Raw genomic sequence first — 17,734 nt, forward strand, 5'->3', positions numbered from 1 at the left:
CGGAAGAGGATCACTAGTTGTTTATCGGATAATCTGTAATTGGTGTTACAAAGAGCACTTATTGTGTTTTTCAGAACCACTTCCCCAAAGACATTTCCTTTACTGTCAACAAAACAAAAATGTATATTTCATGGATAAGAAATATGTTTTTGTGTAATTTTTACTATTTTTGTTTGCTTGGGTCCTATTTTTTGTTATTTAACTTCAGTCTGAACCACTGACTATGAAAACTGATTTCTCCCTCATGTTAGGATCTGGGGTTATTTGAAAGGACTTACACACTGTTTTGAGTGCTCTAAAATCTTTTTAATGTTTGATTGTATTTCTCTGTTTTACTTCCTGATGCTCATATTATTGCACATTAATGTCATCATATGCAGCAGCCACACTAATAAGTCATGCCTATTCTATATCTAAGATGGAGTCTCAGAAATATTTCATGTTTTTTTTTTTTGTTTTTTGGCTTCATCTGTCTTACTTATGATATGTGACAGTGCCCACATCATTGGCTCTTTTGCCATTGACATTGGCATGTTTTTATTTGCATTCTGATTTGCCCGCTGGTTTAGATGATTTAGTGAAATTGAGTTGCTGTTTTTTAACCCTGGCTTGACTTAAAGGATTTTAGGCTTTACGAATAATTTCCATCATTCAGTGTATGTCTAAAAGATCAAAGTTAATTTTATTTTTTATCCTTATAGTTGAATGACTGCACCATATGGGAAAGGTTGTTTATTATTTATGGATGTGTTACTTTCTGATTTTCTAAAATATTTTGTTTACGAACATAGCAGTTTGGACAATGTGGATGAATGAAGGCATTATACAGGGTGGTCCAGATCTAATTATGCACATCCAGATCATCTGGATGACATTGATTTCTGTGGGGACGATTCCAGTTCGGTGTGAAGACGATTCTTCATGTTATCAGTTCACACACTTCTCAATGGTCCGGGATTTTTCGGGTAATTTTCTATGTAATAAACTTAATAAGTTATTGCGTAATGAAAATTGCATAATTAGATCTGGACCACCCTATACTATATACAATTGAAACAAAAGAGTATAGCAAGAAAGTATATTTGAATTTTTGAGTAACACTAATAAATTAACTGTAATGGCATGTACAAAAACCATCAAAAACTTATTACTATAGCGAAAAACAAATAAGTAAAATAAAACTACAGTAATACACTGTGTAGAAAGCCTAAAAGACACAGAAGAATAAAAAAGTAGAATGACTGAAAACTTCAAATAAATATTAAAGTGCTTATAAAACAAGAAACCCACCAAAAACTGTAGTAAAAAGTAGCTCCACTTTTCTGGATTTTAAATTACAAGGATCAGACAAAATGTACATTAAACACAAGTTAAAATTCCTGGGATGTGATTTTTGCACAAAATTATTAAAGAAATGTATTAATTATTCTGGCATTCACTTCTGGGCAATAAAAATTAATTGACAAGCACACTGTGCAGACTTTGTTCCAGAAAAGAAAAGAGAAAGAGAATACGTTGGAAAAAGAATAGTAGACATAATTCCAAAGAATTTTGCTGTCCTAAAATTTTTTTGTGAAGAGACCCATAAGTATCACCCAGTGGGATTAATCTTTATTAGTCCTTAAATACCAAAAAACTCCTAAATGCCACACAAAGCAAAGAATAAGTGGCTGAATAAACATTGTATCCTATGTAACATAATCTTAGAGTGGCAGAGTACCAGTGGCAGAGTGGTAAGCAGTGCAGATAGATTCAGGACACAAATACCTGTCCAGTCACTGTTTGCATGGAGTTTGCACATTATTTCCTCATCTGTTTCCCTAAAGATATGCTGGGTAGGTTAAGTGCCCACATAACAACTAACATAAAACTAATGTTCATTTTCCATGATTCTATTAAAAAATAAGGTTTTTGCAACATTTTTTTGGAACATTTTACCTGAAGTTATCAACAAACCAATATGTAATGGTCTCTCCTAATATTTGAGAAAGTTTTTGTACTGTCTGACCAATACACATGGCTCCAGAAAAGATTCCAGCCTGCATGAAGGTAGAAATGTCATCAGTACAGGATATACAGTTTCCAAAATACCAACCTAAGTATCATCTAAAAACAAACATATGTTTAAGCACTGTTTTTGGATACAATTTGAACTTGGGATTAGTGTTATTCCTAATAATGAGAGAGTGATGTGGGAAGGAGACATTTTAGTGATAATATGGCAGCAGCCTTTGTAAATTTAAACAGAAACTGTATTGAATATTTATATAATATAATTGCCTGATTGGATTAATTCATTCATATGATCAGGTTTCAGAAATTGAGTGCCATTAGTGAACATGACATTTCTGATAGATAAGGAGTATAATGAGAAATGCCGCAGAGTACAATCTTTGGGAGTTGTTCAATGTTCATGGGATAAAAGATAAAGTTCTTTTAAAGTTGATGGCCATTTATAAAGTAATTTTTAGTAAGTGTGCCTTATTTTAATTCATCACTGTTTAATTATTTTCATTGAAAAGTTTCACAAGTTAATGAAATGATTTTCAAGATGTAAAGCTTTAATTGTTATAATTACAGAAGAATGCTTAACGGCCTACAAAAAATAATTAGGGAAGATATAAACAAAGACCTTGGAGAGTTCCTGAACTTGTACCTTTTTGGGATTGTAGATTCCAAGTCCAAGTACATTCGCAGATGCAGCTCTGGGTTTTACATTAGGAAGGTAATAAATAACAAAAGATTTCATGTTTGAATGTTGGTGTTTCAGAAATACTCCTATCTACATGTATTTTTTATTGCATTCCAGAAACTCCAAAAGACCAAGCATTCAGAATGTGGTGACATGAGCAACCCAAATTTGTTATGAAATATCTACAAGTAATATTTCATTGTTTTCTGTCTTGAAGCAGTACAGAAATTGGGATTATTTTTTTCACTGTTTTCAAATAAATATCCATACCATACAAATCTATTATTGAAAACCCATGGGTTACACATTATTTTGTATCATTTTAAAGGGCAGATCTTACTCTGTCAGAGTATATATATATATATAGTTGGTAAAACAATTATGCTGTGTATCCAGATTACAACACCAATAGTGTCAAGATTCAAAAACATCTTTACAAACTGTCACACATGTGCTTGAGAGGCAGCTAGAAGGACCAAAAGCAGGTAATTCAACGCAAGGCCAGGGGGTGCAATAAACCTTTCTCTTTTATCCTTGCAGACCAGACACAGGAAATTCTGCCTGATTCCGAACACGTCACTTCCACTACATCACCTCCGGTTCCAGTCCCGAAGATGCTACTTTCGGTTCCAGTTACCACTACATCACTTCTGGTTCTGATCCCAAAGATGCCACTTCTGTTTTCCAGCCCACATGGCAGCACTTCCGGTCCCAGTCCCGAAGGCGGCACTTTCCAGTTTCAGCCCCCATGACATTGCTTCAGCCGAACTGCCAGACAACTTCCTGCATTAACTCAGTTCTGTTTTAGACTCAACTCTGTATACAGCTGTACTTCATATTTTCCTTTTGCAGCCAGGAGTTAAATATATACGGGTGGCTGCCCCATACCTTTTTCGGGTATCAAGGCTATTCATTTCACAAAACAAAAACAAATTCTGTAATATACACAGTGGAAGAAACAGAAAGTGGAATATGGCGTCATCTGAAAGTTGAAACACCTCTCTCATTTAGTACATAATAGTCTTTTCATGCAATTGCACGCAATTGAATCAAGACACTCAAGAAGGCCATTAGATGGGGCTTGGGAGTAGTTGTTGCTGTGATACAGAAATTGGGGCATTGTTGAAAGTAGAAAGAAACACATTGCAACATGTTATTGGGGTATGCAATATGGCATTTTAATGGCAAAACACTGTTTTTTAATTATAGAAACGAAAATATTAATGGTTTTATTAATTTTTTTAAGAATTTTGCCTTATTCTTCAATCCCACTGGCAGGTCCAAAACAGTTGGGCTGAGTTTAAAGAGTTAAAGTATATAATGTTTCAGTAATATTATTATGTAACATACATAAATAGCATTCTAAGAACTCAGTGGAAACTCCACATCCTACAGTTACATTAACATTAAAAGATGACGTTATTGTAAAATACATAAAATGTTCTTAAAACATTGTTACAACGTTCAGGGGTTTACTGGGTGGGAACTCTAAATTGTCCTGGTATAGATCGATCTAGGGCTGATTCCTGTCTGATGCTAATGGGATAGACACGTTTTTTTTCTATTTTTTTAAAGTGTTTTATTTTTATCAACACTTCTGAGGAGACATACATGTAAGAAATTCACTGTACTATGTACACATGACAATAAACTTGATGTGACTTGACTAATCATACATCAAGTTCTTACTTATGGGAACATGACAATACACCAGAAGACAGATATTTATATTTATTTTCTAATTCCTAATCATTTGTCCTCAACCTGTTATGAAATAATTGCTTACATTTCATTAATATTTTCTTGAAATATTTCCTGAATATATGCGGGTGCATGGCACACATATAGTATGCCAGTTTATAGAAACAAATGTCTAGGATTTCAATACCTAATATATAATGAACAAAAAAAAAAGCATCAATATGCTATTTCATGCCCACCTGACCTCATGTCCTGTCAATGCAGCCTGGATAAGAGCAACAAGAAGACTGTGGTTGCTTCAAGATCTATTAAGGTGTAGTAAGCTTTAAGAAGCTCAAGAAAATTATGGTGTGCATTATTTAAAAGAAAAAAACTTCAGTTTTCTTCATAGTAAATGTGTTCTTTAAAATAATGTAGGCCTCATTGATCTTCATTGTACTTTTAAAACTCTTAATTATGGTTTATTGGAAAATGTACTATATAGCAAGGAGCAAGCTGAATAAAATTTTCTGTTAAAAAATTACCAAATAGTTACAAAAATAACTGAAATCTGACCATCTCAGAATGTCAGGTAAAGACTCAAATTATAGATGTTATAATTAATAGGAAATTCAAATTATATTTTCAAAGCAAACTGGATGTTTTGCTCTTCTGTAACTGTTGGTCATTGTTTTGCCCAGACTACTAAGCACTACATACTGAATCAGCTTATAAATCACTTATTACTTATTTACAGAATTGTGTTCACATTTGATTGCAGATAATAAGTTAATAATTTACACTGGGAGCATAGATGAATCTTTTAAAAATGTGCAATGAAAATGGGAAATATATAGAAGTAAGTAAGTAACTTCTTTATGTCTTAGGGTGTAAGTTCCTGAATCTGCTCATCCTGTAAACTACTTCAGGACAGTAGAAAGTAGACAGGCAGACAGCAACTGTAGGCATTTCAGGACACAGTCATGCAAACTTACAAAACTTATTAAAATTGGGCCAATTCAGAGTTGACTGCCATCCTAACATGTAGGAGGGAATGCTAAAAAGGTAAGAACATAAGAAATTCTATAAAGAACAAACCATTCCATTCACAAAGCTCGTTTGGTTAGCTTGTAGGTGAAAATTGTCTCAATGACTTATCCAGATACCTGTAAAAATAGTTGTCATGGTTACTACTTCTACTGTATTGTATCATTTTCACCTAACTTTTATTTTTAATGTGCATCATAAAAATGTTTTCTCTTACTAAAAAAATTACATTGCAAATTGATGTAAATATATGTAGTAATGTTGCATTCCTTTGTGGTATTTGAATGAGACAATCTTTAAGAAATTCATTTTACATTGCAAAATGGTTTTAAATTGTCTTCTGTAGTGAAAAGCAACTATGATGTGATGTCAAGAAAACTGCCCCATAGTTATAAAAGACAGAAAGAGAAAGGCTGTTTCTTATGTATATAATAAGGAGCTTGACAAGAAAAATGAATAAAGTTTTAAGCTTTTAAGTTTTATCCATGAGGCAGAAGTAAAAGTAATTTTAAAGAAAATCATTTATTTTTGAAATCCTTGGTTGTTAAAATAATTTACAAAATTTGCAAAGGTGAGACCTATGTTTTGTTACCAAATGGAACTCTCTGTCTATCACTTATCCATATCTTTATTTCCTACTGGAAACAGTTTCATTTCTATATATATATATATATATATATATATATATATATATATATATATATATATATATACAGGTGCCGGTCATAAAATTAGAATATCATGACAACGTTGATTTATTTCAGTAATTCCATTCAAAATGTGAAACTACTAATGAACTAACAACTAATGAAAGTCCCAAATTCAGTATCTCGGAAAATTAGAATATTATGAAAAGGTTCTCTATTGAAGATAGCTGGTGCCACACTCTAATCAGTTAATTAACTCAAAACACCTGCAAAAGCCTTTAAACGGTCTCTCAGTCTAGTTCTGTAGGCTACACAATCATGGGGAAGACTGCTGACTTGACAGTTATCCAAAAGGCGACCATTGACACCTTGCACAAGGAGGGCAAGACACAAAAGGTCATTGCTAAAGAGGCTGACTGTTCACAGAGCTCTGTGTCCAAGCACACTAATAGAGAGGCAAAGGGAAGGACAAGATGTGGTAGAAAAAAGTTTACAAGCAATAGGGATAACCGCACCCTGGAGAGGATTGTGAAACAAAACCCATTCAAAACTGTGGGGGAGATTCACAAAGAGTGGACTGCAGCTGGAGTCAGTGCTTCAAGGACCACCATGCACAGACGTATGCAAGACATAGGTTTCAGCTGTCGCATTCCTTGTGTCAAGCCACTCTTGAACAAGAGACAGCGTCAGAAGTGTCTCGCCTGGGCTGAAGACAAAACTGCTGCTAAGTGGTCCAAAGTTATGTTCTCTGATGAAAGTAAATTTTGCATTTCCTTTGGAAATCAAGGTCCCAGAGTCTGGAGGAAAAGAGGAGAGGCACAGAATCCACGTTGCTTGAGGTCAAGTGAAAAGTTTCCACAGTCAGTGATGGTTTGGGGTGCGATGTCATCTGCTGGTGTTGGTCCATTGTGTTTTCTGAGGTCCAAGGTCAACACAGCCGTCTACCAGAAAGTTTTAGAGCACTTCATGCTTCCTGCTGCTGACAAACTTTATGGAGATGCAGATTTCATTTTCCAACAGGACCTGGCACCTGCACCAAAGCTACCAGTACCTTGTTTAAGGACCATGGTATCCCTGTTCTTGATTGGCCAGCAAACTCGCTTGACCTTAACCCCATAGAAAATCTATGGGGTATTGTGAAGAGGAAGATGAAATACGCCAGACCCAACAATTCAGAAGAGCTGAAGGCCACTATCAGAGCAACATGGGCTCTCATAACACCTGAGCAGTGCCACAGACTGATCGACTCCATGCCACACCGCATTGCTGCAGTAATCCAGGCCAAAGGATCCCCAACTAAATATTGAGTGCTGTACATGCTCATACTTTTTATGTTCATACCTTTCAGTTGGCCAACATTTCTAAAAATCCTTTTTTTGCATTGGTCTTAATTGATATTCTAATTTTCCGAGATACTGAATTTGGGACTTTCATTAGTTGTCAGTTATAATCATCAAAATTAAAAGAAATAAACATTTGAAATACACCAGTCTGTGTGTAATGAATGAATCTAATATACAAGTTTCACTTTTTGAATGGAATTATTGAAATAAATCAACTTTGTCATGATATTCTAATTTTATGACCGGCACCTGTATATATATATTATTATACATATATTTATATATTATTATATATAAATATATATAGTAAGGTTTCTGAACTCTTTAGGGACTCCCCCCAACGGGACAACATGCCGAAGAGCATCCCGAAGCATGATTGCCACATCTGTGGAAGACCCTGCCTGACTGCTGTGTCTGTGTATAGGAGAATGGTAGATCACGCTACAATTAATAACCGTGTTGTTCCTGTTCCAAATGGGATAAAGTTGGTTTTGTTAATGTACCGAGACTTAGTCTTGTGTATTGTGGTACAAGACAGGGGCTCACACGTCATATATATATATATATATATATATATATATATATATATATATATATATATATATATATATATATATATATGTAAAGGACCGAGGAGACAGTAGCAAGGGTTGGGGTTTTCCGCCCCGTATATTGTAAACACAAACAAAAACTGGTCAAAATTATAAACAAAAGTTCATATGCGCGACGCCGACTCCTGGCGTCGCCATTTTATTGGGGAGGAGCGGAAGTGGAGGATGCGGGAAGGACCGCAAGGGAGGATGGGAAGGATGACGTCAGGGCAAGATGGCGGAGGAAGGGCGGAAGTATCGCGACTGCGGTCAATCCAGGCCTATGGTGCAGGAAGGTCTTTCTTTCTATGAGGAAGCAGAGGGAGAAAGTTAATACCCCACCATTCCCTGGCGGCGAGTGGTTTCCCAGGTGCTATCGAATCAATCCGCGCCTCCTACTCGCGCGTGCGTGACACGATCCCCCCCTTAGCCCAGGACCGTCAGGTCGGGCGGACCTAACCGAGAGGTCGTGAATACGAGAGAGGGCATCGGCATTGGCCTGAAGGGTGCCCGCCGATAAGTGACAGTGAACTTATACGGCTGTAAGTCCAGGAACCACCTGGTGACCCGCGGATTCGACTCTTTGTGTAGGGACATCCACTGAAGTGCAGCGTGATCAGTCACCAGAGCGAATTCGCGACCCAGCAGGTAGTACGGAGGTGGGTCACTGCCCACTTAATGGCCAAGGCCTCCCTCTCCACTGCCGCGTGCGGGTCTCCGGTCCATCAGTTTCCGGCTAGGGTACATCACAGGGTGCTCGACCCCATCGGCGCTTTGGCTCAGCACGGCACCCAGGCCTGTGTCCGGCGTCGGTCTGGAGAATAAGCGGGAGCCCAAAATCGGGCGTCCGTAACACAGGTGCCGGCGTTAGGGCCTTCTTTAGGTCACTGAGCGCGTGTTCTGCTTTGTCGGTCCACACCACGTATAGGGGCGCCCTTTTGTCAGGTCAGTCAAGGGTGCTGCTCTTCGAGAAACGGGAACAAACCGGCGGTAGTAACCCGCAAGCCCCAAGAAAGCCTGCACCTGTTTCTTGGTACTCGGACGGGCCATTCTAAGATGTCTTTAACTTTGGAGCTCTGTGGCGCACCTGTCCTTGTCCCACGAGGTAGCCTAAATATTTGGCCTCCTTTAATCCAAAAACACTTCCGGGGTTTATGCGGAGGCGGCTTTAGCCAGTGTTAGGAGGACAGCTGCGACCTGCAGTAGATGCTCCTCCCAGGTGCGGAATAGATGACAACGTCATCCAGGTAGGCGGCGCTATAGGACTGGTGGGGCTTCAGCACTCTATCTACCAGGCGTTGGAAGGTCGCCGGGCCCGTGCAGCCCAAATGGGAGGACCTTGTACTGCCAGTGCCCGCTAGGGGTGCTAAAGGCCGTTTTCTCCTTTGCGGATGCCGTTAAAGGAATTTGCCAATACCCTTTTGTCATGTCAAGGGTAGTCAGATATCGAGCCGTACCCAGCCGCTCAAGGAGGTCGTCAATGCGGGGCATGGGGTAGGCATCGAACTTGGAGATCTGATTCAGGCGTCTAAAGTCATTACAGAACCTCCAGGAGCCGTCTGGCTTGGAGACGAGGACAATAGGGCTGGACCAGGGACTATGGCTCTCTTCAATTATGTCCATGTCCAACATACGTTTCACCTCCAGTTCGACCTCTGCGCGTTTTGCCTCCGGAGTCGGTAGGGCCTCTCCGGACGATTACCCGGGCTCCGTGACTATATCGTGCTCAATCAGCGCGTCCGGCCGGGTGACTCGCTCACTACCTCGGGATGGCTCGGAGTGTTTGGGCTAACTCCTGCCGCTGCTTGGGGTCAGCTCTTCGCCGAGGTTAAGGGCAGTTGTGCTTGCGAAAGGGAGAGTGACCTACGGAGCTGGGAGCTCCTCTCTATCTCTCAGGGCTTTAACAGGTTGACATGATAGATCCTCTCACTTTCGGTCGACGATTGGGCTGTTTCACCAAATAGTCGGCGAGTCCTTTCTCTCCTTAACCTCGTAAGGCCCTTGCCAGTGGCGAGCAGCTTCGAGTGGGAGGTCGGGGCGAGCACCATAACTTCGGTCCCCCGGGCGGAACTCCCTGAGGACGGAGTTGCGGTTGTAACACCGGGCCTGCGCTGCTTGCGCACGAGTCACGTGCTCTTTTAGGAGGGGCCTGATCTTTGTGAGTCGGTCGCGCAGTTGCGCGTACTCCAAAATGTTAGAGGAGGGAAGAGCCTCGGCCTCCCAGCCTTCTTTTAGGATGTCGAGGATTCCCCGGGGTTGTCGCCCGTATAGTAATTCAAAGGGGAGAAGCCTGTAGAGGCCTGGGGTACCTCCCGGTAGGCAAAAGCACGGCGGGAGGAGCTGGTCCCAGTTCCTGCCGTCGCGCTGACTACCTTGCGGAGCATCTGCTTAAGCGTCTGATTAAATCGTTCACCAACCCGTCAGTTTGCGGGTGATAGACTGACGCTTTCAGGTGCTTTATCTGCAGTAATTTGGCTACCTCCTTGAACGTATCCGAAGTGAAGGGCGTACCCTGGTCCGTGAGGACCTCCTTGGGTATGCCCAGCGTGAAAACAAATTAACCAGTTCCGTGCGATGCTTTTAGTATTAGCGGGCGGAGGGGACCCGCCTCTGGGTACCGGGTGGCATAGTCCACCATGACTAGGATATACTTGTGGCCACGGGTTGAGGGCTCCAGGGTCCCACCAAATCGACCCCTATCCTTTCAAAGGGGATGTCCACGAGGGAATAGGGACTAGAGGAGCACGGTCCCTCCTAGGAATCTGGCGGGTCTGGCACTCGGACAGGATTGACAGAACCGCCGGACCTCCTCATTGATCCCAGGCCAGTAAAAGCGGGCTTAATCCTCTCCAGTGTTTTTGGCCCGAGGTGGCCTCCTAGGAGGTGAGCATGTGCCAACTCGCATATCTCCCGCCGGAAGGTGCGCTGAATTAGCAACAACTTCCGCACCTCGCCCTCATGGGTAGCCACTTTCGGTACAACAGATCATTCTCAAGGACAAAGAAGGGTTCCCGCGGTGTGGATCCGTCCGCTGTGAGCTGTTAGGCAGAACGATCGCATTCGGGCAAAGCGCGGGAGTCATCATTCCACTGCTCCCTCTTAAAGGAGGCGGCGTGGACCGAAATTGATGGTCCAGGCCGAGAGGGTCTTGGGGCCTGGGCCGGGAAGAGTTCCTGGCTAGTCCCTTCTCCGCGGAATCTTCGGGTCAAGGTCCGTAGCCACGGAAAGGTCCCCGAGACACCAGCGCCCATAGGGCCTGCCCTTGTGCACGGCGTGGAGGCGCGGGAGGGGTGCCTTTTCCCCTCATAACAAGATCCAACGAGGCCCGGGAGCGCGAATGGCTTACCGCTGATTCTTTTAGACCAGTCTTGTCCCAGAATCACTGGGAAGGGGGTCAGGTAACACAGCGACCGTCATTTGGATTGGTTCCCCTTCCAGGTGACATAGCAGTGGCGCGAACGATATGACCTAGTCCCCCATGCACACAGGTGACCAACAAATGCTGTTTTAACCACTGTTGCGGTAAGACAAAACGGCGAGCAACAATGGTAATGTTGCTGCCGGAATCAAACAAAGCCACCACGGCGTGCCCATTTAGCAACACCACTCCCGTATTCGGACTCGCCAAGGGATGCGGCGGGTACAATACCTCTCCGATGATGTCCAGCTGCAGTCCATAGGCTCGGGCGATGTGATGGGGGCAGTTTGGCAGCAGGTGACCGGTCTCGCCACACTTAAAACAGCGCGGCGGACCCGGCCTCTCTCTGGCTCTGGCTGGCGCTTCTGCAGCGTCGAGGGGCTCGGGGTGGCCGCCCGTCCCTGCGGTTCCAGCGAGCAGGCTTTTCTGACCCCCAAGTCGGAGGACCGCCAACTGGCGCTCCAGGACGTCGAGGAGGCCCGACATGTTCTGATAGGCGTGTCCCCGGACCTGCTGGGCGAGGGAACTGGGCATCGCATTGACCAGGCCTTCACAGGCCACCCGCTCGACCACTTTCCGCCCGTCGGGGCTCTCTGGCCGTAGCCAGCGGCCCATCTTGCCCCAGAACTTCGAGCGCCTGGGCGCGAAGGGCGGCACGGGTCAAAGACCCAGTTCCGCCATTCGCCGCCTGCTGGCCGGGCTAATGCCGTAGCGGGCCAATATTTCGGGCTTGAGGAGGTCGTAATTAGCGGCCTCCTCCTCAGGGAGGTCATAATAGGCCGCAGCGCGTCCCTTCAGGTATGGCGCCAAGATGGGCGCCCACTGGACCGCTGCCACTCGTTCCGGTGGCCGTCCTCTCAAACATGCCCAGGTAGGCATCGGCGTCCTCGAAGGGCCCATCGGTACCATAGGAGGAGGCGGCTGCCTGGGCGGGTCTGGTCTCGCCCGTTGGGCTTCCACTAACCTGGCCTTCGTGGCCTCCAGCTCCCGGGTGGTGGCGGCTTGCGCAAGCTGCAGCGCCTGGAGCTGGTCGTTCATGGCCTGCAGCACCGTGTTGAGGTCCTGTCCCTCCGTCATTCCGGGATCTCTCTATCCTGCCGACTACGCCACTTGTAAAGGACCGAGGAGACAGTAGCAAGGGTTGGGGTTTTCCGGCCCCGTATATTGTAAACACAAACAAAAACTGGTCAAAATTATAAACAAAACAGTTCATAATGCCATTTTATTGGGGAGGAGCCGGAAGTGGAGGGATGCCGGGAAGGACCGCAAGGGAGGATGGGAAGGATGACGTCAGGGCAAGATGGCGGAGGAAGGGCGGAAGTATCGCACTGCGGTCAATCCAGGCCTATGGTGCAGGAAGGTCTTTCTTTCTATGAGGAAGCAGAGGGAGAAAGTTAATACCCCACCATTCCCTGGCGGAGTGGTTTCCCAGGTGCTATCGAATCAATCCGCGGCCTCCTACTCGCGCGTGCGTGACAATATATATATATATACGGGGATGTGCAGCTCCCCACACCCGAACACAGACAGGCACAGACATACACAAGTGCAAAATAACACTGTTTATTTCTCATGGGGCAGCTCTATTTCCTGCTCCCCACTTCAGAGCACAGTACACAGTTAGCAAGCACAACACTACTGCTCAGTCCCTTTTTTCCCTCTCTCGGATTCTTCCTTCTTTCTCCTCTGCTGCCTCCACTCCTCTCCCAGCAGGTTTTGTCCTTCACCTCCCAACTCTGGCTCCCCAAATGGAGCGAGGCGGCCTCTTTTATACTGCGCCTGGAAGTGTTCCAGGTGCTCTCCAATCATCTTCTGGTAGTACTTCCGGGTGTGGCAGAAGTGCTGTAAGGGCCCCCGGAAGTGCTGCAGTGCAGGGCTCTTTCATTGTTCAATCTGCACGTACTGTGGCCATTCATGGTATGTGTTGGGTAGCTAGGCTTGATTATGTTTTAACTTGAACTGTACATTATGTAACACATTTTCATGTATTATTTTCTTTCTCATAATTATTCATTTCTAAAGGAAAATTGATTACTAAGATTCCATCTTCATATCCTTGGCTGGGCGCAGCTTGTGTGGAGCTTGTGCATCCTCTGTGCATCTGTGTGTGTTTTGCTTGCACATTCAAAAAATATAAGTGTTAGGATTAGACCCTGTAAATTGTCCCAGTATATACGAGTAGGTCACTTATGATTGATACTCCTTCAGGGGTTTGTTCCTGCCTTTCTCCTAATGCTGCCAGGGTAATTTCTAACACATCCAAACCCAGAAATTGATAAGCAGGACAGAAAATGGGCAAAGAGATAGATTTCTTTTATTTACAGTGTTTGATTTGATTATAATTATTAGTCCTGAGAAAATATACATTGTAGCACAAATCTAATTATAATATACTGTAGTTGTAAAGTGTTGGCAGTATGTGAAAATTGTATTGTAAACACTTTATTGTAATTAATTATAATTTCTCCCCAGTATATGTTACAATCTTATAGTAACAACATTTTTAACAGGCTTAGTCTTTTCATTTGAATGCAGTAAAGGTGTGTTTTCCCCTTAACACATTACTTGCATTGCCAATGCTGAACATACTAATTCACAAATAATGTCAGCTCAGCTGTCACATAATATTTGGAGATGGTACAGATGACATAATAAGGGCAAAGCAAAGCTGAATCAAAATGTCATAGACAAGGAGACATCTACTCTGCTATGTCATGTGGATTCATTGTCACTGCATAAAATGTGACAAAGAAATCATTTGATTTGCCAAATGATGTTGTTTGTGGCAAAACATCATGTCCTGTTTGAATGGCAGTACTGGCATTGGCAGGTTTGAAATAGCTTGTGGTGCAGAAGTATATAACATGCAGGATGAGTGACAAGCATAGATTTAGATTGCAGTCATTGTCACCTCACACTCTTTTTATCAAAGTACAGTATATCAAATCCTTGTAGGGTTATAGTTATAGGTCCTGTAAAACTGTAATGGAACATTTTCCAACAGGATGCAGTCAAAAGGGCAACACTTAAGATTATAACTGAGGAGTAGCAAAAAATCTTAAAAGGTTATTAGCTACTGAAAGTAGAGGTAGTGATCCCTGACAGTGTTTTACATCTGACCTGGGATGACCATTTTATCTTTGCTCATTGTTCCAGTTGTAGCATACATGCTTCATGATGCTGAGTATAGAATATCTGACTACAAAAATAAGTTTGATATGTTATGTGCATTTCAAGAAAAACTACAGCTAAAGCTTTATTAAGTTAGTTCAGTTTTGTAGTTTCTTCTGAAAGGGTTGGTTTTGGGTATACAGTATTTTATTTGGAGACAGTGATAATTACTCCAGACTGACCCTTGGCTACAGTTACTGCAAATACATGCTTGCCTGAATACAAAATGTTAGGGGGACATAGAAAGGATATGGTTTCACACATCATGCACTGTGATTAATGGTTCAGTGAATTCAGACCTACAGAACAATTTGACACTGGTTTTGGACAAACAAGTTGACAAGGAAGGTTGCAGGTGGCAAAACAGAACTAAGTCTGTCTTTTAAAGGATGCAGCAACATTCTGAGTACCCCAAAAACAGGAACTCAAAATTACCAGCGAAAGTCCATATAGAAAAATACAGCAATGCTGGCAAGGTAACCCCTTCATACTTTTCCTGAAAAAAATCATCAAACTAATTAAACAATGGGTACTCACTAAAATTATAACTTGGACTAACCCTTTAACACAATATTTAAGAGGTTCATAATTAAGACACTGTTACAGAAACAATATTTAACTGGTAGCCCATGGCTGAAACACAACCTGTGAGTAGAACTTAAATGACACTAGAAGTATATTAAGTCAAAATACTGAACCAAATATGTGCACAGATCTATGCCAACACATTATCAATGTATCAGTACTGATAAGCATAGAAGAATAACAAACAGTGCCATTTATTAGCCAGATAAAAAATGATTGCTGCATTTAGCCCACCAGCAAATCTAAAAAAGAATTATCAGCAAATGTGAACAAAAATTTAGTTCAAAATGGTCATATGACTATATTTTCATTGTATCAATTATCAACACATGCAAGTGCTGAATCTAAACATGAGATAATAATTTGAGCCTCACTTCAACTGAAGCTGCTGCTTTGAAAGGTACTGTAGACATTATATTTTTGTAATTTTGGTATATACTGTAGCTATAAAGAGAAAGAAATTTTTTGATGTAGATTAGTGAGTACAGGAGACAAAAACAAGGATGACTTTGTCAACCATGTTGAACAAGAGACAGATGGAAGTAATCTATCATGACAGCAACTCCAAATTGTTATGTGACCTCAAAACCATGATCACTTCTCGCTTGTCAGTAATAAATCTATTGATGTAATAGTTATTGTCCATTCCTTTGTTTTGTCTGACATTTTTCCTTCAGGTTTTTTAGATAGAAATTACTTACCTTTGAAATACAACAGGAGGAAAAATGTTTTTTAGCATCAGGGTTTTTTTTAAATGGATTAAATCTGACTAAAGTTAACTCCTTTTTACAAACTGAGGACCTGCTATCATTGGAAAAGACATAAATATTGACTCACATATGACCACTAAGTATCCCACAATGAATTTGTAACACTATCATTCAGCAGACTATCATATGCATTAAATTGTCAGATAGTCTGAAATTATAAAAGAAACCATTGACAAAATTGTAAATCAAATTGGGTAATCATGAAATTCCCAGCAGTATCGTTCTATAGTATTTCTAAAGGAGCACAGTGTAGAATATTCAACTTATTACAACACAACATTGGTTTATCAGGACAGTGGATGACTGAACACTTCTTTGTTCTGCAAATTTAAGTGATGGATTTTTATTAGATCAGTAAACAGCAAAATCTGTGGCTTCCCAGAATATAGGAGTGACCTGATTTGTTTTTATTTACAGGAATCATTTGTGCAATTTGGCACCTATTTGTTTTTCCTTTTCCTATATAAATTGTTCTTATCCACTGCACAGTGTCCTGGCTTTGGCCTAAAGCACTCTAGAAATATTAATATATCTAGACTGCATTCCTTCTATATATCTAGTTGTTAGTGGCAAGAAACATTTTGCAACGTGTGTTTGGCTTCATTCCTAGACCTTCATTTGTGTTTTGGTTTTATGTTTTGTTTGGCTTGGTGCTTTGGCATTTTGTTTTTGAAACACAAGTTTTGCCTTACTCCCTTTGTTAATTCATATTGTTTTTCTTTTTCTTATTATTTTGCCTTCAGACTGTTGTCTTCTGCTAAGATCTTTAGAATGAGAGACCTTGCAATGACGATACTGGACACCTTTTTGTCTAACATTTTTGGTATTCTGCACAAAAAATGCAAAAGGTTCATTTCCAGGTGCCATGTACCACTCACAAAATAATGAGTGATTCAATGGTATATAAATTGTTTCTTTTATCTTCTTTTCAGTTATTCCATTGAAACATTTAAATGTCTTTAAAACTAGATTCAGAGAAGTAGAACTTGATCATTTTTGGGCTATCCATTTTTTGTGATGATAAGCAAAACAACCAGGTTTCAATTTTTGTGCATCTTACTAATACAACACTGATGCTAACACTAATATTGTATGTAATTTGTAACCACAATATACAAAACTAATTAAAAACTGTCTTTTTTTTGTTTTTTTGGAATGAAAAATGAAGAAAACTGCTTCAGAAAACTTCACATGATTGTATTTACCAGCATTTTTTACTAAGCTTTGTGAAGCAAGTAATCTACTGCACACCATTTAATTCTATTTTATGTAAAAGTGGGCATTGTACTACCACAACAACCTCAACACACATCTCATTACTCAACAAAATATCTAAACATAACAGGAAGTGAATCCAGTACTTTCTTTTCCAGTAAACATTTTATTTAAACTCTAAATGACAATCAGGCATATGGAATTAACCTGGGAAAAAACTTCCAGACAGGAACTAAGCACCTTTTTTCCTCTACACAGATTTCACTGATTATTAAACACCATTTGTTTAGTGATTTCTTTGCAATGTGAAACTCTGAGTTTTGCTTCAAATTCAATTTAATGCAAATTGTTTTGATCACTAGTATTAATCATATTATATATATTAGATAATTTAGTTTCCATATTGAAACTGATCACTAACAATTTTATTTTCAATTATTCTCATGCAGTTCATGTGCAGTATATGTTGCCCTCTCCTCTCTTATTCCTAATTTCACTTATTTTGCAATGGATAATAAATAATCTTTTCACTAGACCAACACACAGTCACAGATATATTTAAATAATAATAATCAT

This window comes from Polypterus senegalus, chromosome 2 (genome assembly GCF_016835505.1).
Source record: "Polypterus senegalus isolate Bchr_013 chromosome 2, ASM1683550v1, whole genome shotgun sequence".
NCBI classification, from domain to species: Eukaryota; Metazoa; Chordata; class Cladistia; order Polypteriformes; family Polypteridae; genus Polypterus; species Polypterus senegalus.